The 23,126-nt window shown below is 34.1% G+C and overlaps 1 protein-coding gene across 1 annotated transcript in view; it reads right to left on the bottom strand.

The window, feature by feature from the left end:
* LOC143237849 (rhomboid-related protein 2-like) overlaps positions 1-3,277 on the bottom strand; it is a 161,715-nt gene extending 158,438 nt beyond the window's left edge. Inside the window, exon 1 of the mRNA XM_076477523.1 lies at positions 3,105-3,277. The gene's annotated coding sequence lies outside the window, so the exon portion shown is untranslated. The remainder of the gene's footprint in view (positions 1-3,104) is intronic.
* Positions 3,278-23,126: the final 19,849 nt, after the last annotated feature.

The raw sequence follows: 23,126 nt of genomic DNA, 5'->3' as shown, positions 1-23,126 counted from the left end.
GTAAAGTTTACCTAACTTAATATCATACCTTCACTTACTGTCAAACTACTCAGAGTTGAACACACTGGTAAAGTTTACCTAACTTAATATCATGCTCCACTTACTGTCAATATGCTTAGAGTTGAACACACTGGTAAAGTTTACCTAACTTAATATCATACCTTCACTTACTGTCAAACTACTCAGAGTTGAACCCACTGGTAAAGTTTACCTAACTTAATATCATACCTTCACTTACTGTCAAACTACTCAGAGTTGAACCCACTGGTAAAGTTTACCTAACTTAATATCATACCTCTACTTACTGTCAAACTACTCAGAGTTGAACCCACTGGTAAAGTTTACCTAACTTAATATCATACCTTCACTTACTGTCAAACAACTCAGAGTTGAACACACTGGTAAAGTTTACCTAACTTAATATCATGCTCCACTTACTGTCAATATGCTTAGAGTTGAACACCCTGGTAAAGTTTACCTAACTTAATATCATACCTTCACTTACTGTCAAACTACTCAGAGTTGAACCCACTGGTAAAGTTTAACTAACTTAATATCATGCTCCACTTACTGTCAATATGCTTAGAGTTGAACACACTGGTAAAGTTTACCTAACTTAATATCATACCTTCACTTACTGTCAAACTACTCAGAGTTGAACACACTGGTAAAGTTTACCTAACTTAATATCATGCTCCACTTACTGTCAATATGCTTAGAGTTGAACACACTGGTAAAGTTTACCTAACTTAATATCATACCTTCACTTACTGTCAAACTACTCAGAGTTGAACCCACTGGTAAAGTTTAACTAACTTAATATCATGCTCCACTTACTGTCAATATGCTTAGAGTTGAACACACTGGTAAAGTTTACCTAACTTAATATCATACCTTCACTTACTGTCAAACTACTCAGAGTTGAAGCCACTGGTAAAGTTTACCTAACTTAATATCATGCTCCACTTACTGTCAATATGCTTAGAGTTGAACACACTGGTAAAGTTTACCTAACTTAATATCATACCTTCACTTACTGTCAAACTACTCAGAGTTGAACCCACTGGTAAAGTTTAACTAACTTAATATCATGCTCCACTTACTGTCAATATGCTTAGAGTTGAACACACTGGTAAAGTTTACCTAACTTAATATCATACCTTCACTTACTGTCAAACTACTCAGAGTTGAACCCACTGGTAAAGTTTACCTAACTTAATATCATACCTTCACTTACTGTCAAACTACTCAGAGTTGAACCCACTGGTAAAGTTTACCTAACTTAATATCATACCTCTACTTACTGTCAAACTACTCAGAGTTGAACCCACTGGTAAAGTTTACCTAACTTAATATCATACCTTCACTTACTGTCAAACAACTCAGAGTTGAACACACTGGTAAAGTTTACCTAACTTAATATCATGCTCCACTTACTGTCAATATGCTTAGAGTTGAACACCCTGGTAAAGTTTACCTAACTTAATATCATACCTTCACTTACTGTCAAACTACTCAGAGTTGAACCCACTGGTAAAGTTTAACTAACTTAATATCATGCTCCACTTACTGTCAATATGCTTAGAGTTGAACACACTGGTAAAGTTTACCTAACTTAATATCATACCTTCACTTACTGTCAAACTACTCAGAGTTGAACACACTGGTAAAGTTTACCTAACTTAATATCATGCTCCACTTACTGTCAATATGCTTAGAGTTGAACACACTGGTAAAGTTTACCTAACTTAATATCATACCTTCACTTACTGTCAAACTACTCAGAGTTGAACCCACTGGTAAAGTTTAACTAACTTAATATCATGCTCCACTTACTGTCAATATGCTTAGAGTTGAACACACTGGTAAAGTTTACCTAACTTAATATCATACCTTCACTTACTGTCAAACTACTCAGAGTTGAAGCCACTGGTAAAGTTTACCTAACTTAATATCATGCTCCACTTACTGTCAATATGCTTAGAGTTGAACACACTGGTAAAGTTTACCTAACTTAATATCATACCTTCACTTACTGTCAAACTACTCAGAGTTGAACCCACTGGTAAAGTTTACCTAACTTAATATCATGCTCCACTTACTGTCAATATGCTTAGAGTTGAACACACTGGTAAAGTTTACCTAACTTAATATCATGCTCCACTTACTGTCAATATGCTTAGAGTTGAACACACTGGTAAAGTTTACCTAACTTAATATCATACCTTCACTTACTGTCAAACTACTCAGAGTTGAACACACTGGTAAAGTTTACCTAACTTAACATATACCTTCACTTACTGTCAAACTACTCAGAGTTGAACACACTGGTAAAGTTTACCTAACTTAACATATACCTTCACTTACTGTCAAACTACTCAGAGTTGAACACACTGGTAAAGTTTACCTAACTTAACATATACCTTCACTTACTGTCAAACTACTCAGAGTTGAACACACTGGTAAAGTTTACCTAACTTAACATATACCTTCACTTACTGTCAAACTACTCAGAGTTGAACACACTGGTAAAGTTTACCTAACTTAACATATACCTTCACTTACTGTCAAACTACTCAGAGTTGAACACACTGGTAAAGTTTACCTAACTTAACATATACCTTCACTTACTGTCAAACTACTCAGAGTTGAACACACTGGTAAAGTTTACCTAACTTAACATATACCTTCACTTACTGTCAAACTACTTAGTGTCGAATACGCGGGTAAAGTTTACCTAACTTAACATCGCGACAGAATAAACTTAATACTTAAGACTAAAAATGTATAAGACTCATTATAAACGTCATTAAAATATGTATTATGTACATATAAACGTATTTACAGTAAGAAGTTGGTTAATACAGGTGTTCTTCTAAGAGTTAAGTTGCTCTGAAAATGAACCTCATATATATATATATATATATATATACACACATAAATATTATTATATATTCAGGTTCTAATGAAAGAAAGGTGAACAAACCTCGTAGTACTAACAAACAGGCGTAAACAATGGTTAATAACATGGAACTTAGCAACGTATAAGTCATCAATCAACTCTCCGATACACAGTGTTACTAGAGGTACTTTTCCCAACTTACCTAACAAACGTTTTAATTTCTTCTTACAACGTCTTGACTATCGCTGAGTTAAAAATTCGCCTGTGGTCCTAGTACTGTTTACTTAAGAAGAATACGCTCTTAAAAATAGAAAATGCACCGGAACCGGCGTTCAACACAACTCGCCAAGCGTTCCAGCGGGGGAATGGCCTATAACGATAAACGTTGCTACTCTGTCATCAAACAACACAAACATATTCGACCCAGGAAGAGTCCAATTCCGCGTGGGGAGTTATCGCGGAAGCCCCACCTTGCGGATTATTGTTCAATGAACAGCATTCCGCGCGTGCTTCTAGTTGCCTCAGGTAAGGAAAGAGCTTGAAAAGTGCAACTTGCATTTTACTATGTACTTTTAAGTTGGAACTTATTATTAGAATGGATATGATTATTGTCTTCTAGGAAACTGTTAAATAACGAAAAATACATACTAACCACCAAGAGAGAGAAATGAGTGGTCACTTTAGGATATATCATACTCATATCTTAGACAAAACGTTTTAAACCGGTTCTAGCTGTGCTCAGCTGAATGCAGAGACTCAACACAAACAAAACCTGATATTGTGTTGTACATACATAAAATAATTGCGCTGTTAAAACTATATTAAGTCGTGAGTGAAAATTCAGAAATAACAGGCTTTAATCACTTGAAATCACAAAACATTCAAAAATAGGGTTTGTTTAGGTCACTGCCCTAAGAGAACCACTGAACCCGAAATGAATAGCTGCTGTGTTTTTTCATGAATGTGCCGAGAAATGTATAATATTACACTAATACTGAGTATAAGACATCACATTTGAGCGATACGTACTGTTGGTTTCATGTTTCCTCTTTGCTCTATTAGTTCAAAGAAAAAGTTTCAACATCATCTGAGCGCCCCTATTTCTAATATGACACAGCATTTATGCTTTCTCTAAACACCATTGTGTCCAACAAAGCATCTGTACATTATTTCAACACCATTGTGTCCAACAAAGCATCTGTACATTATTTCAACACCATTGTGTCCAACAAAGCATCTGTACATTATTTCAACACCATTGTGTCCAACAAAGCATCTGTACATTATTTCAACACCATTGTGTCCAACAAAGCATCTGTAAATTATTTGAACACCACTGTGTCCAACAAACTAACTGTACATTATCTCAACACCACTGTGTCCAACAAACTAACTGTACATTATTTCAACACCATTGTGTCCAACAAACTAACTGTACATTATTTCAACACCATTGTTTCCAACAAACTAACTGTACATTATTTCAACACCATTGTTTCCAACAAACTAACTGTACATTATTTCAACACCATTGTGTCCAACAAACTAACTGTACATTATTTCAACACCATTGTTTCCAACAAACTAACTGTACATTATTTCAACACCATTGTGTCCAACAAACTAATTGTACATTATCTCAACACCATTGTTTCCAACAAACTAACTGTACATTATCTCAATACCATTGTTTCCAACAAACTAATTGTACATTATCTGAACACCATTGTTTCCAACAAACTAATTGTACATTATCTCAACACCATTGTTTCCAACAAACTAACTGTACACAATCTCAACACCATTGTTCACAACAAATTAATTGTACATTATCTCAACACCATTGTTTCCAACAAACTAACTGTACATTATCTGAACACCATTGTTTCCAACAAACTAACTGTACATTATCTCAATACCATTGTTTCCAACAAACTAATTGTACATCATCTCAACACCATTGTTTCCAACAAACTAACTGTACATTATCTGAACACCATTGTTTCCAACAAACTAATTGTAGATTATCTGAACACCATTGTTTCCAACAAACTAACTGTACATTATCTCAACACCATTGTTTCCAACAAACTAATTGTACATTATCTCAATACCATTGTTTCCAACAAACTAATTGTACATTATCTCAACACCATTGTTTCCAACAAACTAACTGTACATTATCTCAACACCATTGTTTCCAACAAACTAACTGTACATTATCTCAACACCACTGTGTCCAACAAACTAACTGTACATCATCTCAACACCACTGTGTCCAACAAACTAACTGTACATTATCTCAACACCATTGTTTCCAACAAACTAATTGTACATTATCTCAACACCATTGTATCCAACAAACTAACTGTACATTATTTCAACACTATTGTTTCCAACAAACTAACTGTACATTATTTCAACACCATTGTTTCCAACAAACTAACTGTACATTATTTCAACACTATTGTTTCCAACAAACTAACTGTACACAATCTCAACACCATTGTTTCCAACAAACTAACTGTACATTATCTCAACAACATTGTTCACAACAAACTAATTGTACATTATCTCAACATCATTGTTTACAACAAACTAATTGTACATTATCTCAACACCATTGTTTACAACAAACTAACTGTACATTATCTCAACACCATTGTTTACAACAAACTAATTGTACATTATCTCAACACCATTGTTTCCAACAAACTAATTGTACATTATCTCAACACCATTGTTTACAACAAACTAACTGTACACAATCTCAACACCATTGTTTCCAACAAACTAACTGTACACAATCTCAACACCATTGTTTCCAACAAACTAACTGTACATTATCTCAACACCATTGTTTACAACAAACTAATTGTACATTATCTCAACACCATTGTTTCCAACAAACTAATTGTACATTATCTCAACACCATTGTTTACAACAAACTAACTGTACACAATCTCAACACCATTGTTTCCAACAAACTAACTGTACATTAACTCAACACCATTGTTTTCAAAAAACTAATTGTACATTATCTCAATACCATTGTTTCCAACAAACTAATTGTACATCATCTCAACACCATTGTTTCCAACAAACTAATTGTACATTATCTCAACACCATTGTTTACAACAAACTAACTGTACACAATCTCAACACCATTGTTTCCAACAAACTAATTGTACATTATCTCAACACCATTGTTTCCAACAAACTAACTGTACATTATCTCAATACCATTGTTTCTAACAAACTAATTGTACATTATCTGAACACCATTGTTTCCAACAAACTAATTGTACATTATCTCAACACCATTGTTTCCAACAAACTAACTGTACATTAACTCAACACCATTTTTTTCAAAAAACTAATTGTACATTATCTGAACACCATTGTTTCCAACAAACTAATTGTACATTATCTCAACACCATTGTTTCCAACAAACTAATTGTACATTATCTCAACACCATTGTTCACAACAAATTAATTGTACATTATCTCAACACCATTGTTTCCAACAAACTAACTGTACATTATCTCAACACCATTGTTTCCAACAAACTAACTGTACATTATCTCAATACCATTGTTTCCAACAAACTAATTGTACATCATCTCAACACCATTGTTTCCAACAAACTAACTGTACATTATCTGAACACCATTGTTTCCAACAAACTAATTGTAGATTATCTGAACACCATTGTTTCCAACAAACTAACTGTACATTATCTCAACACCATTGTTTCCAACAAACTAATTGTACATCATCTCAACACCACTGTGTCCAACAAACTAACTGTACATCATCTCAACACCACTGTGTCCAACAAACTAACTGTACATTATCTCAACACCATTGTTTCCAACAAACTAATTGTACATTATCTCAACACCATTGTTTCCAACAAACTAACTGTACATTATTTCAACACTATTGTTTCCAACAAACTAACTGTACATTATTTCAACACCATTGTTTCCAACAAACTAACTGTACATTATTTCAACACTATTGTTTCCAACAAACTAACTGTACACAATCTCAACACCATTGTTTCCAACAAACTAACTGTACATTATCTCAACAACATTGTTCACAACAAACTAATTGTACATTATCTCAACATCATTGTTTACAACAAACTAATTGTACATTATCTCAACACCATTGTTTACAACAAACTAACTGTACATTATCTCAACACCATTGTTTACAACAAACTAATTGTACATTATCTCAACACCATTGTTTACAACAAACTAATTGTACATTATCTCAACACCATTGTTTACAACAAACTAACTGTACACAATCTCAACACCATTGTTTCCAACAAACTAACTGTACACAATCTCAACACCATTGTTTCCAACAAACTAACTGTACATTAACTCAACACCATTGTTTTCAAAAAACTAATTGTACATTATCTCAACACCATTGTTTCCAACAAACTAACTGTACATCATCTCAACGCCATTGTTTCCAACAAACTAACTGTACATCATCTCAACACCATTGTTTCCAACAAACTAATTGTACATTATCTCAACACCATTGTTTACAACAAACTAACTGTACACAATCTCAACACCATTGTTTCCAACAAACTAACTGTACACAATCTCAACACCATTGTTTCCAACAAACTAACTGTACATTATCTCAACACCATTGTTTACAACAAACTAATTGTACATTATCTCAACACCATTGTTTAAAACAAACTAATTGTACATTATCTCAACACCATTGTTTCCAACAAACTAACTGTACATTATCTCAACAACATTGTTCACAACAAACTAATTGTACATTATCTCAACATCATTGTTTACAACAAACTAATTGTACATTATCTCAACACCATTGTTTACAACAAACTAACTGTACATTATCTCAACACCATTGTTTACAACAAACTAATTGTACATTATCTCAACACCATTGTTTACAACAAACTAATTGTACATTATCTCAACACCATTGTTTACAACAAACTAACTGTACACAATCACAACACCATTGTTTCCAACAAACTAACTGTACACAATCTCAACACCATTGTTTCCAACAAACTAACTGTACATTAACTCAACACCATTGTTTTCAAAAAACTAATTGTACATTATCTCAACACCATTGTTTCCAACAAACTAACTGTACATCATCTCAACACCATTGTTTCCAACAAACTAATTGTACATTATCTCAACACCATTGTTTACAACAAACTAACTGTACACAATCTCAACACCATTGTTTCCAACAAACTAACTGTACACAATCTCAACACCATTGTTTCCAACAAACTAACTGTACATTATCTCAACACCATTGTTTACAACAAACTAATTGTACATTATCTCAACACCATTGTTTCCAACAAACTAATTGTACATTATCTCAACACCATTGTTTACAACAAACTAACTGTACACAATCTCAACACCATTGTTTCCAACAAACTAACTGTACACAATCTCAACACCATTGTTTCCAACAAACTAATTGTACATTAACTCAACACCATTGTTTTCAAAAAACTAATTGTACATTATCTCAACACCATTGTTTCCAACAAACTAACTGTACATCATCTCAACACCATTGTTTCCAACAAACTAATTGTACATTATCTCAACACCATTGTTTACAACAAACTAACTGTACACAATCTCAACACCATTGTTTCCAACAAACTAACTGTACACAATCTCAACACCATTGTTTCCAACAAACTATCTGTACATTAACTCAACACCATTGTTTTCAAAAAACTAATTGAACATTATCTCAATACCATTGTTTCCAACAAAGTAATTGTACATCATCTCAACACCATTGTTTCCAACAAACTAATTGTACATTATCTCAACACCATTGTTTACAACAAACTAACTGTACACAATCTCAACACCATTGTTTCCAACAAACTAATTGTACATTATCTCAACACCATTGTTTCCAACAAACTAACTGTACATTATCTCAATACCATTGTTTCCAACAAACTAATTGTACATTATCTGAACACCATTGTTTCCAACAAACTAATTGTACATTATCTCAACACCATTGTTTCCAACAAACTAATTGTACATTATCTCAACACCATTGTTTCCAACAAACTATTTGTACATTATCTCAATACCATTGTTTCCAACAAACTAATTGTACATTATCTGAACACCATTGTTTCCAACAAACTAACTGTACATTATCTCAATACCATTGTTTCCAACAAACTAATTGTACATCATCTCAACACCATTGTTTCCAACAAAGCATCTATTCATTATCTCAACACCATTGTTTCCAACAAACTAACTGAACATTATCTGAAAACCATTGTTTGCAACAAACTAATTGTGCATTATCTGAACACCATTATTTCCAACAAACTAACTGTACATTATCTCAATACCATTGTTTCCAACAAACTAATTGTACATTATCTCAACACCATTGTTTCCACAAAGCATCTATTCATTATCTCAACACCATTGTTTCCAACAAACTAACTGTACATTATCTGAACACCATTGTTTCCAACAAACTAATTGTAGATTATCTGAACACCATTGTTTCCAACAAACTAACTGTACATTATCTCAACACCATTGTTTCCAACAAACTAATTGTAGATTATCTGAACACCATTGTTTCCAACAAACTAATTGTAGATTATCTGAACACCATTGTTTCCAACAAACTAATTGTAGATTATCTGAACACCATTGTTTCCAACAAACGAACTGTACATTATCTCAACACCATTGTTTCCAACAAACTAACTGTACATTATCTCAACACCATTGTTTCCAACAAACTAATTGTACATTATCTCAACACCATTGTTTCCAACAAACCAACTGTACATCATTTCAACACCATTGTTTCCAACAAACTAATTGTACATTATCTCAACACCATTGTTTACAACAAACTAATTGTAGATTATCTGAACACCATTGTTTCCAACAAAGCATCTATTCATTATCTCAACACCATTGTTTCCAACAAACTAACTGTACATTATCTCAACACCATTGTTTCCAACAAACTAATTGTACATTATCTCAACACCATTGTTTCCAACAAACCAACTGTACATCATTTCAACACCATTGTTTCCAACAAACTAATTGTACATTATCTCAACACCATTGTTTACAACAAACTAATTGTAGATTATCTCAACACCATTGTTTCCAACAAAGCATCTATTCATTATCTCAACACCATTGTTTCCAACAAACTAACTGTACATCATTTCAACACTATTGTTTCCAACAGAGTATATCTACTACATTACCTCAATACCATTGTTTCCAACAGAGTATCTGTAGACTATCTCAACAATATTGTTTCCAAAAACTACATACGTATTATTTTTAAAATATATTCTGTATAATGTAACTGTTTATACACAAAACAAGTTAAATTCGTATCTATATTTCAGTGTTGAGTATAAAAAACAAAAATATTTCTGGAGAAGACAGAAAAACAGTAAGAATTACTACTTTATTATCACGCCAATTTAATTTGTATGATATTACACACCAGTTAAGATGTAATATAGAACTTAATTAAGCCTTTTGTTACACAAGGCTTAAATGCACCTTTTAATGCGTGACGTAGAAAGCCTTCAAGTATAGAAAAGCCAAATATGAGACCACTGTTTCCTCTTCCCCAAACAAGACCAGAAGAAATTTACAATAAAGTAACAGTTTTACATTTCTTTCTGCCCGCGTGTGTGTCTGTGTTTATGTGTCCTAGAAATCTACGATATAATTCAATGATGTATTTCGTAAAACCCAAGAGCCTCAGCCCAGGGATACTCGTAATAGTTTGCTGATCTCAAAAATTAAATCTCAGATGGCGTTGTTGAGTTGTGTTTTGGTTAATATACAACTGGGAAAACTTAATTGTACTATTTTTATCTTAGCGATTTAAATCTAATTTTAGCCCTAACTATACTTTAGATGTTAATAGAAAGATTAAGTGTACTTTAAAAATAAAAACATTTTTGCACAAAATCGAATTACATTTCCTTGTTTATACAAAGAAAGTAAATACACATATGAATAAAATTTCCATTGAAAGTTTGCTTATAACGTAGAAGTGAAAAACAAAAGGAATTTATCTTTCCAGGTCTATTTTCGACAAGTCAAACAAAGAGAATTATATTAAAATACCTGCGTACATAATTATATGTTCTATTTTTCACGTGCACACACAGTCGACACTTTTTTTATAAAAACTGAAGATTAACGTGTGTCTGGAAGAATATCTGTTTAAAGTTTATAATTAGAATGTTTGTCGAAATAGGTGAAAAACTGTGAAAAATTGTTAATTCAATCAGTTTAACTGTTTGCCATTAGTCACTGCGAGCTAATTTTGACAAATTGTTGGCTTGATTTAAAGATTAAGAATTATTTAAATGGAAGTAAATCCATTAATTATCATATATTCATACTATGTAAAAATAAAGACACTGTAGAGTAAGATTTGCTATAATTCAACCTTTATTTGAATGAACTCTTTGTTCCCGAAACATCGAGTGCAAACAGACTATTTCACGACACCTATACTCGCCGCCCCCCCAGTGGCTCAGCGGTATGTCTGCGGACTTACAACGCTAAAATCCGGGTTTCAATACCCGTGGTTGGCAGAGCACAGATAGCCTATTGTGTAGCTTTGTGCTTAATTCACAAAACAACACCTATACTCACTCAAGAAACTTACACATTTACATCCAATGAGGCATGTGTGTGTGTGTGTTTTCTTATAGCAATTGGAATTGAACTCCTCATTTTAGCATGGTAAGTTTGTAGACTTACAGTTGTACTAGCGGGGGAACCCTGTAAGGTGAGGGTTAGAGAAACGATACATAAATATTGAAAGTCTATACGAAAGAGATCGTGATAGATAAACACATAAAAACACTATCTTTTTCTTGTGAATTATAAAGGCTAGGGCATGGTCACTTAGTTAACATTTTGGGCTGCGTATTGAAGGGCCCAATGTTTGAGGTGTGATGCAGCTGAACACGTTTCTCACTCTTAACAGTGACCACATTATAATAGGGTAAGTCAATCATGTTATTCCGTTAAAAACAATCAGGCATGGCTTTTGTGGCGACAGATGCTGCTGTCAACTTACACCCCCTATTGTTAATACGCGCAGGTGATGCCTCGTGGAGGGGAGCATGTACCTCCACCACCCAAATTGTCTGCAATTTTATTTCAAGGACTTACAAGTCTGACAGTTTCTGCAAAGTTCCGTTACCACAGCAGTTTCAAGACAGCGTCCAACGCTTCCCATATCCTGTTTTTTGAAATCACTCAACCGAAGATATCTAATTAGCTGGTGATTACCGACTTAGACTTATAGCTTTATATTATCCAGTCAAACCCCTCGGCCGACAACGTCAAACGACCATAAAAAAAAATTATATTATATTTTTTTTTACAATAAAGGCAAACACCGTGATTTTAACAAAGGTTTGACTTTAAAACAGGTACAAAACGGAGTTTATACAAAAAGAGAGAGTCTACACAGTAAATTATCTATAAAAATAAGGTTTTCAAACAATTATTAAATCAAATCCTCCTATATTTCAACATATTTAAACAGCTTGGTCACGACTAAACTAACTCTAGCTACAGGAAAATGTTTTTATTCTTGTTTTTTATACGGAGTAATCAAAAATGTCTATTTCACCAGAAATGAAAATGACTCCCTTGCACCTCGGGGTAGATTAAACAATGGTAATAAAAAATAACATTGACACTGTGAATTTCATTTCAAATGATGCAAACATTTATTCTATAACGTGTAATAAAAAAGACACCTGTCTGGAAGCATCTTCAGAACACGTTGAAGATGAAACATACCAGTCGGTGATTGCTTTTTCTGACCAGTGTTTGCACTGCAAACAACAACAGAAATATAATTTAAGCAAGTGAGGTGTAATAAATATAGATTGCTTGTTCGCGATAATAACACGTTTTGCTGTGGAGCATTTGGCAATGGGCCAAACATTTGCAACAACTGTTTAAAAAGGAGATGAAAGATTTATTGGACATTCAAATTATGAACACCACCTTGAAGACATTGCTAAATAAAAGATACTGAAGGAAAAACAGGAAAAGACCAGTTGAGAACAGCTTAGGGTCTTTAGAAGTTGTGATAAAGACAATTTTGCTTTCAGTTCATCAGGGCGTAAATAACTTGCACAGCGTTAAAAAGTCGTGTGGTTCGTAATTTACCGCATCGTAATGAACTTCATTGCTGGACATTCGTCTTTGGTGAAAAATGGTAAATTTGTCTTTTAGTATGACAACATTATCCAATATTACAAATAATTTCATAAACAAATACATCTAGAGAAGCTGAATAGCCGCAGAGTGTAGGATCCATTTACTTTGCTAAAAGCAATGTTTTCGTAATCGGCTGCGTGCCATACATATTTTTTCGAATCTCTTGTTGGAACAAATTGCTGTTAATTGCTACAAGAGATTGTTGTGCAACACGTTCGGCAGCGTTCAAAAGAATAAGAAGTTCCGTGGCGTCACGTGCAAACACCCTATACTTTTGTAGGGGTACGACAAGGGATTATATACTTTGCAAAAATATTCAAACGGTGCGAATTCTTTACAAGAAACATTCTCAAGGATGCCTTGTGTTATTTTCCTTAATCGTTGGAACATCTTATGGAATAACAATAAGTGGCAACTTCCTCAAGAGATCCTCCCATAGCCTGGTGGCTAGGGTTCTCGATTCTTAATTTGAAAGGTTCGAATCCTTTTACCGAACACGCTCCTTCTTTAAGTTGTAGGAGCATTATAACGTGACGGTCAATCCCACTATTCCTTAGTAAAAGAGTACCCCAAGAGTTGATAGTGGTCAGTGTTGACTAGATGTTCTCGCTCTAGTTTATCAATGCTAAAGTGGGGACGGCGAGCGCAGATAACCCTAGTGTAGCTTTGCTCGAAATTCGAAACAGTCGAAACTAACCTCTCCCAGGAAGAGCTTAAGTGTTTTCTTGGAATATATATTACATAAGATGTATACTACACTTTACAAAACACTAAAACTTATCTGGTCTAAGCATAAAGTTGAATATTCTTCTAATTTTCAAATAAAAATGATTTGGCTAACGTTGTTCTATTTTTATTATCAGATATTTCTTCCTTTGATTTGGTAAAAATATACTTACAGTTCCCTCACATGGAACTTTTCTGAAAACCGCTTTACTAAGAATAAAATTATTTACCGTATGGAACCTTTCATCATCTGTGTGAGTTTTCTTCTTCCATAACGAGTGTGCAGCTTTTTTCTTTGAACAATTATATTCTTTGGTTCCACATCATTTAACCAATTCCTCTAGTCATAAGGCATCCGAGGCAGTATAACACTGTCCAATGTTGGGAATATCTTATATGCAGGTGCTAGATATAGCTCGCACCTGTGACAACACGCCATTATATTAGAACATGCAAATCGTTTTCATAAAATACGATCAAGATTCCTCATTTGAATTTTTATTGATAACATCTGGTGGTATTAAATATATCTTGTTCCAACAAGCAGATAAAAGCACATACCTTACCAACATTTCCTGCTCAAATAATATTTCGTCATCTGAACGTACTAGATTAGTTTCAGAAGAACCTGAGACAACCATTTGCCGTACTCTATGATAAGAGAAAATAAACTATTAATCCAACAGATTGACAGTTAAACCTAATGGCACCGATTCAAAGAGGAACCAGATGCTCAGAATAGCACTATAACCATTAGACAGTCAGATTTCCCACTCGTGGGAGGGACAGAAAATTTTAAGAGGAGCCAAGAAATTAAAAAGCTGAAATTGATTTAGATTTATAACAAGATGGAGATTAAAACGAGTCAATTAAATGTAATAGTGCTTACAGAAGTTTTGTTTTTTGTGTTAAATTATACAAAACGAGTTTATTATACACAAAAGCTGAAAAATGATATGTTATCAATGTGGCTAGAATTTAAAATCACGTGTTAGTATTACACAATATTGGTTCTTATCGATTAACAGTACAGCGATACAACAAGGTCTGTAAGATTCCGTAGTGTTGAATAAAGTCATTTTAAGTCGAAATGTGTTTGTGACTGGCGTTCTGTGAAATACAAATTCTCAGTTTTTATTCATTTTTTTACTAGGTTATATTTAGTGCTTAATGACAATGAAATCACTAATAAGAAGGTCCACAAGTCTTTAACCTTCAATAACAAAAAGTTGTTATATAGTGGTAGTCTGAAGTCTAACCTATCAAAACTTACTGGGTGGGAGAGAGCTCAAGAATACGTGAGAACTAAACAGGAGAAGATTTTGAAGAAGGAAAAATAATGGAGTGGATAAGGGCTACAAACTCTCAGTCAAGAAAGTTAAATGTCAGACAACTCTTTCAATTAGGGATCAGACAACCTTTCAATCAGTAAACAAAGACTGACTGAAGAGTTTCTGTAGAAGTTGCTGCAAACACACAGGGACTTAAGGGGCTTACAACCTAGTCACAGTATATTGCTTGATACTAGTTGAAAGTGTTTGTGTTTTTTCTTATAGCAAAGCTACATGAGGCTATCTGCTGAGCCCACCGAACTAGTAGAAAGAATGACACAACTTTTAATGGAAATGACCTTTGATACCAATTAGTTTTATGTATCACATATCTAAAATTCCAATAACAAATGTTCATACTACATATATTAAAATTTAGCCACTAGTATATCTTCATAACCTATAATTAGAATTTAGTCATTGACATGGTTTTATGACCTATTATTAAAGGTTAGTTTTAGTTGTATAGTTGAAAGCGTTATCTGATACACTAAGAAATAGTACATATAAATATATTTACAAAAAAAAAACCCTACCAGATTTGGTGTAAAAGCAGCATATTATATTGGCTAAAACCTAACCGAACCAAGGAATATTATAAAGACACAAGTAATTATAAAAACGTATAAACATTATGTTTAAGTATGATATAGGAATGAAAATGTCAAAAAGTACAGAATCAAGGTCGGGTTAAACACAATAAAACATAGAAAAATCCCTACATAAGTAGCCACTGAGTCAATCTTACAAGCTTATGGTTATTGGTCATTGTAAGACTGTAAAGCATTATTCAGTTTAAATGTTTTATTCAAACTTGAATTCACACAGCTAATAGAAATTCAACATTTAGTTGTAAATACAAATTATTGGAAATAGTTGGCTACTATTTGTAGTGATGTTTGTATGGTTTTATGTCTTCATCCCCATTGGTTGGTGTTGTCATCACTACATCGTACTTCCTCACTATTGGTTGGTATTGTCATTACTACATCGTACTTCATCACTATTGGTTGGTATTGTCATCACTACATCGTACTTCATCACTATTGGTTGGTATTGTCATCACTACATCGTTCTTCATCACTATTGGTTGGTATTGTCATCACTACATCGTACTTCATCACTATTGGTTGGTATTATTATCACTACATCGTACTTCATCACTATTGGTTGGTATTATTATCACTACATCGTACTTCCTCACTATTGGTTGGTATTGTCATTACTACATCGTACTTCATCACTATTGGTTGGTATTGTCATCACTACATCGTTCTTCATCACTATTGGTTGGTATTGTCATCACTACATCGTACTTCATCACTATTGGTTGGTATTATTATCACTACATCGTACTTCATCACTATTGGTTGGTATTATTATCACTACATCGTACTTCATCACTATTGGTTGGTGTGGTCATCACTACATCGTACTTCATCACTATTGGTTGGTGTTGTCATCACTACATCGTACTTCATCATTATTGGTTGGTGTTGTCATCACTACATCGTACTTCATCACTATTGGTTGGTATTGTCATCACTACATCGTACTTCATCACTATTGGTTGGTATTATTATCACTACATCGTACTTCATCACTATTGGTTGGTATTATTATCACTACATCGTACTTCATCACTATTGGTTGTTGTGGTCATCACTACATCGTACTTCATCACTATTGGTTGGTGTTGTCATCACTACATCGTACTTCATCACTATTGGTTGGTATTGTCATCACTACATCGTACTTCATCACTATTGGTTGGTATTGTCATCACTACATCGTACTTCATCACTATTGGTTGGTATTGTCATCACTACATCGTACTTCATCACTATTGGTTGGTATTGTCATCACTACATCGTACTTCATCACTATTGGTTGGTATTGTCATCACTACATCGTACTTCATCACTATTGGTTGGTATTGTCATCACTACATCGTACTTCATCACTATTGGTTGGTATTGTCATCACTACATCGTTCTTCATCACTATTGGTTGGTATTGTCATCACTACATCGTACTTCATCACTATTGGTTGGTATTGTCATCACTACATCGTACTTCATCACTATTGGTTGGTATTGTCATCACTATTGGTTGGTATTGTCATCACTACATCGTACTTCGTCACTATTGGTTGGTATTGTCATCACTACATCGTACTTCGTCACTATTGGTTGGTATTGTCATCACTACATCGTACTTCATCACTATTGGTTGGTATTATTATCACTACATCGTACTTCATCACTATTGGTTGGTATTGTCATCACTACATCGTACTTCGTCACTATTGGTTGGTATTGTCATCACTACATCGTACTTCATCACTGTTGGTTGGTACTGTCATCACTATATCGTACTTCCTCACTATTGGTTGGTATTGTCATCACTACATCGTACTTCGTCACTATTGGTTGGTATTGTCATCACTACATCGTACTTCGTCACTATTGGTTGGTATTGTCATCACTACATCGTACTTCATCACTATTGGTTGGTATTATTATCACTACATCGTACTTCATCACTATTGGTTGGTATTGTCATCACTACATCGAATTTGATTTATGTAATATTTTAAGTTCATATTCCTTTATTTTTGACAGTTTCGCTGAAGTAGGTAGATAAATAAACATGTGTTTTATTTTTATAATTCGATGGCAATATAGATGGTTAATATCATATCTGTTTTGTCAGTTTATTTATAGCTCTTGTAGAAATACTTCAGATATTGATATTATACCATATAGCTGGTATATATTATTAACCATCACTGGTCATAATCTTGACCTCTTCGGACTCAATGTTAAGGAACGTACAGTAAGGAAAGAACACATGAAAAGTATTTTGGTGGAAACTCCCTATATTCATGTGTGCATTCTTTTTGACTCTGCTATCCCCACATCATTTTACAGTTACAAAATATTTTATGACATATTTTATTACTTTGTTTCCCCTGACTGAAGATTAGTGTATTCTCTGGATGTTTATAATAAAATTTAATATTATGTGTATTAATTTATTTCACCCTTTCACTCCATACATAATATAGAGGTTGGCTCCCTAAAGACACCGATTGTATAGTGTACAAAGTATCAAATATTCTACATGTAACAGTTTTCTAATGTTCATCTACTATTAACTCGTAATTCCTGTTTTACCCACCCTGTATTAAAGCTTTTCAAAGGAACAAAATATTCCTGTAAGAAAGCTAACTTCAAGGGGTGGTAATAATATCTTTTGCAATAGAATTATGTTGTTGTTTTTTTATCTTATACTAAGCACTAGCGTGATTAGAGATAGCCTGTTCCCAAGTGCTCTTAAAATGCTTTTCTGTCGTACTAAAGTCATTAGAGAAACGTCACACATTATTTGGCTGGAACGGGAAAATATAAAAGAAAGACAAACACTTTGTTTCTTCAGCTCGTTCCCAGTTCTCCACTTTAACAACACTTTTCAATAATACTGGAAGTCTCATAAGCTGCGAAACGCTAGATAACAGTAATTAGGTGCTCAAGCAAGACTGTAACTTAACTTTGATAGTTATTTGTATCATAGAGTAATATAATGAATGTGGCAGCCATTTTTTCTCCGCTCATCCCTACATACCGAGAACCAATGTGCTTAGTGCTATATATCAATAAGAACACAGAATATGTCCACAAATTCCTCAAGAATTAACGACAAAGTTCAAATCCTCCGCATGCCCGCAATTTACCATGTGTAAAACCGTGGGTCATCGGTAAGCTTGTGAACTAAAGTGCAGTGTTCGATTCTCAACAGTGGACAGAGAGTTCAACGTGAAGCTTAGTTCAGAAAAATAAATAAAATTTCTATATATTTCACTCGAATTTACAACATTTAAGTTATGCCGCTAGGGGGCTAAAAAGACGTTAACATGAAGTTCATGAGGGAAAGTTTTATAATTAAGGGTTGTTATAGCCATCGTTTCACACCTTATCTAGCAGAACAGGAAGTTAACAAGAGGCAGCGTAACAACTACCAGTTGTTATAGAAACTACCTTAGGGACTGTCACAGGTACTATATTTTTACTTTAACAAACCCCTCACATTCTACGCTATGACAAACGTCTGCGTGACTTACTTACACACGTTCACGTCTCTAACATTATGCCTACACTAAACGGTCACGTTGTAGTGCTACCTGTCATTATAATGATAACAAAACGTCCATCAGTGGACCAAATTTTTTACCTTTCTCGTGAAGCTATTATTCAACCTGCTCATTTTATCGTATTACTTGCTCTACAAATCACGAGCCAACGTTTATAATCTTGTAACATGTTTTTGCGTTGAACGGGTTCTTTTAAATTATTTGGTGAAAATAACCCAAGTTCAGTTCACGTAACGATAACAAATGTGTTCATTTCTTCTTTACTGTTCCCACAAGCTGCCTCAACTTGTACAGTGTTGTAACTTGTAGGCCTAAAGAAATATAACATTAATTGTACTAAAGGTAAATAAAAATAAATTTTCTTGTACAACTTCATGGCTTGTAGATAAAAGAACTGAAAACAAAATGCTTTACTGAATCTCATATTCATAATTTTTAGAACTTTCTAGGCCTACATTATCAAACTTTTTTTATCTTAACCTTATGCTCCCTCTACCTAACATATAAATACATTGCAAAACATATAGCTTATAACAATAACCTTTAGCACCAAATTTAGTGAGAAAAATCTATATCTTTGCTGAAGCCACTTTGTATTATCCGTTCTTAAATCACCAATGATCTCAGGTTTTTATTTGCACATAAGTTAGAAAAAAAATAATTACAGGCCTGCGATGGTTTTATTTTTAATTTTTTTTGCATGTTGTACAGAAACTCCTGTCCGTTGAATCCGAAAATGATATCCATTTTTGTCCATCACGTACAGATTTTCCACAAAGCACCATATTTATTTTTACATCAGTGAATCATTTTCATTGAAATCGGGTTACATTTTATTATGTTTAAAATGTTGACAACCACTGCTGTAAGTGTCTCTAGACCAACCGCGACTTGAGAGTCTTATCCATTGTTCTAGAACCAAAACATAACAATAATAAAAACGTTCATTGTTGTAAACAAAATAATAATTACTCTCGTTCCTAAAACGTGAGTCCGGCAAGGGTCGCTTTCAAGCTTTCCCCTTTCTTAACCTGAAAATGACCTAGGAAGGTCGAAACGTTGTTCTCTCCTTATCAGTAAGTGTTAATACTCATACCATCCGTTCTGGATAGTTTTTGTTGTTGGTTTTTGAATTTTGCGCAAAGCTACACGAGAGTTATCTGCGCTAGTCATCACCACCCACCGTCAACTCTTGGGCTACTCTTTTACCAACGTATAGTGGGATTAACCGTCACATTATAACCCTCCAACGGCTGAAAGGGCGAGCATGTGTGGTTCGAGCGAGATTTGAACCCGCGACCCTGAGATTACGAGTCGAGTGCCTTATCCACCTGGCCATGCCGGGCCCGTTCTGAGATACAAAATGATAATTTGATATAAATAAGTGTTGTTTTTTCTTCCCACTCGTAAAAAATCTTTACGTGATAGTAAAATAATCAATATTATTTCTGCAAACTGTATCGCTAAATTATGGAAAATCCGTCACTAAAACTAAAACAACTTTTATGAAATTTAAATTCGCATGTTATTAAAACTGATAAAATTCAAGAGTTAATCCGACAGATGTCACTAGCAAATCTATCTTATTGTGAAGCAATGTCATATCGGCACGAAGTCGCGTACGTGTAGTGGTTAACATCTTAAAATGAAATAGAAATTTGAAATAACAAATTGTCAGAAAAGTCTATTAGATAATAATAAGCGACTGGGCTACTAGTAATGGAAGTTTTAAAGCAGAAATAAAATTATCTTTGTGCTTATGTACAGCAACATTACCTGAAGACAGTTCAAAAATATAAAGCTAATGTCCATTGGCAACGAAACAAAGTTGTGTTATTTAGAAATGTTTAAAACACCATAAGTTTGAGAAATGAACTATCGTTTGTTTTACTTTACTTCCAAGTAATGATGTCGTTATACTTTTGTGTCGTTAGGTTTAATAAAGCTGCTCACCTGTAAATCATAGTTTCGGAAGAAACGAAAACCAATTAATCGTGGTATCACGTAAATATTATTTTAACACGTCCTTCTGAAGCCGAGGGGTATCTTTTACACTACAGTTTGTTGGATATTAAAAGTACGTTCAACATGGAAACTCCCGAAGTAAGTTGTTTTGGACGTATTTTTTCGAGAAAACTTCAAGACAAGTCTTCATATGTTAATTGATCATTTTAAAGTGAAATACGTCATCTTCAAGTTTCAGCAAATATAAATAAATCCACATTCTCGACATTATTAATTAACCGGTTGCCAACCTTTTATTCTTCCACTATCACCTTTTTTGTTTTAATCTTTCAACTAAGATATGAACGATTTCACCAGCGATTTTTTTGGGGAAGATCGAAGTATCACGATAGTCAGCAGTGGGATAAGCAGACAGGAACAGGTTAAAAGCAGCTACAGGCATAATATTGTACTCGGCTTGCTGCATAATATCTACCAAGGTGGTTCTAAAAGGTTTCTAAACATCTCTACGTGTCGTTGGGAGATTTCCATGCTTTTAGTACTTAGTCGTTATGTTCATGATACACTGACATTTTTCACATTTATAGATGTTGCCACGTCTTTACAACAACAAAAAAGAAACGATTATTTTTTCTATAGCACAACATACACACAGTGTAGGGAGGGTACACAAACATCTTATATATCTCAGAGACTACGCTAGGAATGTAATGAAAACAGTAGCCACCAATATTGCAACACTGCATAAACCTAAAACGTTCTACTCCAACAATCATCATAAGGTTGTTACGAAGAGCGTTTCTTGAATTACGCCCGCTTTCTACTTTTCCCCATGACTTTTTAACTTCATCCCTCAAGAAACTTCTCTGGGTAATAACCGCCAGTTTATTAATCACGTGAAACACTGCGGAAGGACATTAAACACTGAGTGTTGAAAACAGGTAGCAGAAAGCACCTCTACCGCCACTTCTTTAGCCGATATCTCTTCCTCCAATGTCTGTTGTGTTTATTAATTTTGCGAAAAGCTACACGAGGGCTATTTGCTCTAGCCGTCTCTAATTTAGCAATGTAAGACTAGAGGGAAGGCAGCTAGCTATCATCACCCACCGCCAACTCTTGGGTTACTCTTTTACCAACGAATAGTGGGATTGACCGTTACATTATAACGCCCCCAAAGTTGAAAGGGCGAGCATGTTTGGTGTTACGAGGATTCGAACCTGCAACCCTCGGATTACGAGTCGAGTGCCTTAACCGCCTGGCCATACCGGGAAACTACAAAGTCATTACACACTATATACCATGTTTAAGTATAAACACATTGAGTTCTTAAAGCCTACACAAAAGTTGTGATGAGGTAACAATGTATATTGTAATAATATATGTTATAAATAAAGTGTGTTATTTGTCACAACATACACCCATCCAATTCTTAAGAACGGGTACCTCAGCTTATTAAAAATAAAACCCACAACACTATAATAATTAATGATTCAGGGAAAAAATATTCTGTCTTAGTCGAAAACACAATTCACAATTTTAGACTTTAGTCCTAGCGTAAAGCTCTGTATTTTGGAGTTCACAGTCAGAGCGATAACACGAAATGTTCCCTACATTAAGAGTGACAGTGTTTCAGGTAGACAGTAGGGTGCTTCTGATTGGCAGCCTTCCTTCCTGTCATTAGTTCAAAATTCGGGACGACGACTCA

This window comes from Tachypleus tridentatus, chromosome 13 (assembly GCF_004210375.1).
Source record: "Tachypleus tridentatus isolate NWPU-2018 chromosome 13, ASM421037v1, whole genome shotgun sequence".
Lineage (NCBI taxonomy): Eukaryota > Metazoa > Arthropoda > Merostomata > Xiphosura > Limulidae > Tachypleus > Tachypleus tridentatus.
The sequence above is the reverse complement of the archived record's forward strand: the minus strand, read 5'-3'. Positions and strand labels throughout refer to the sequence as shown.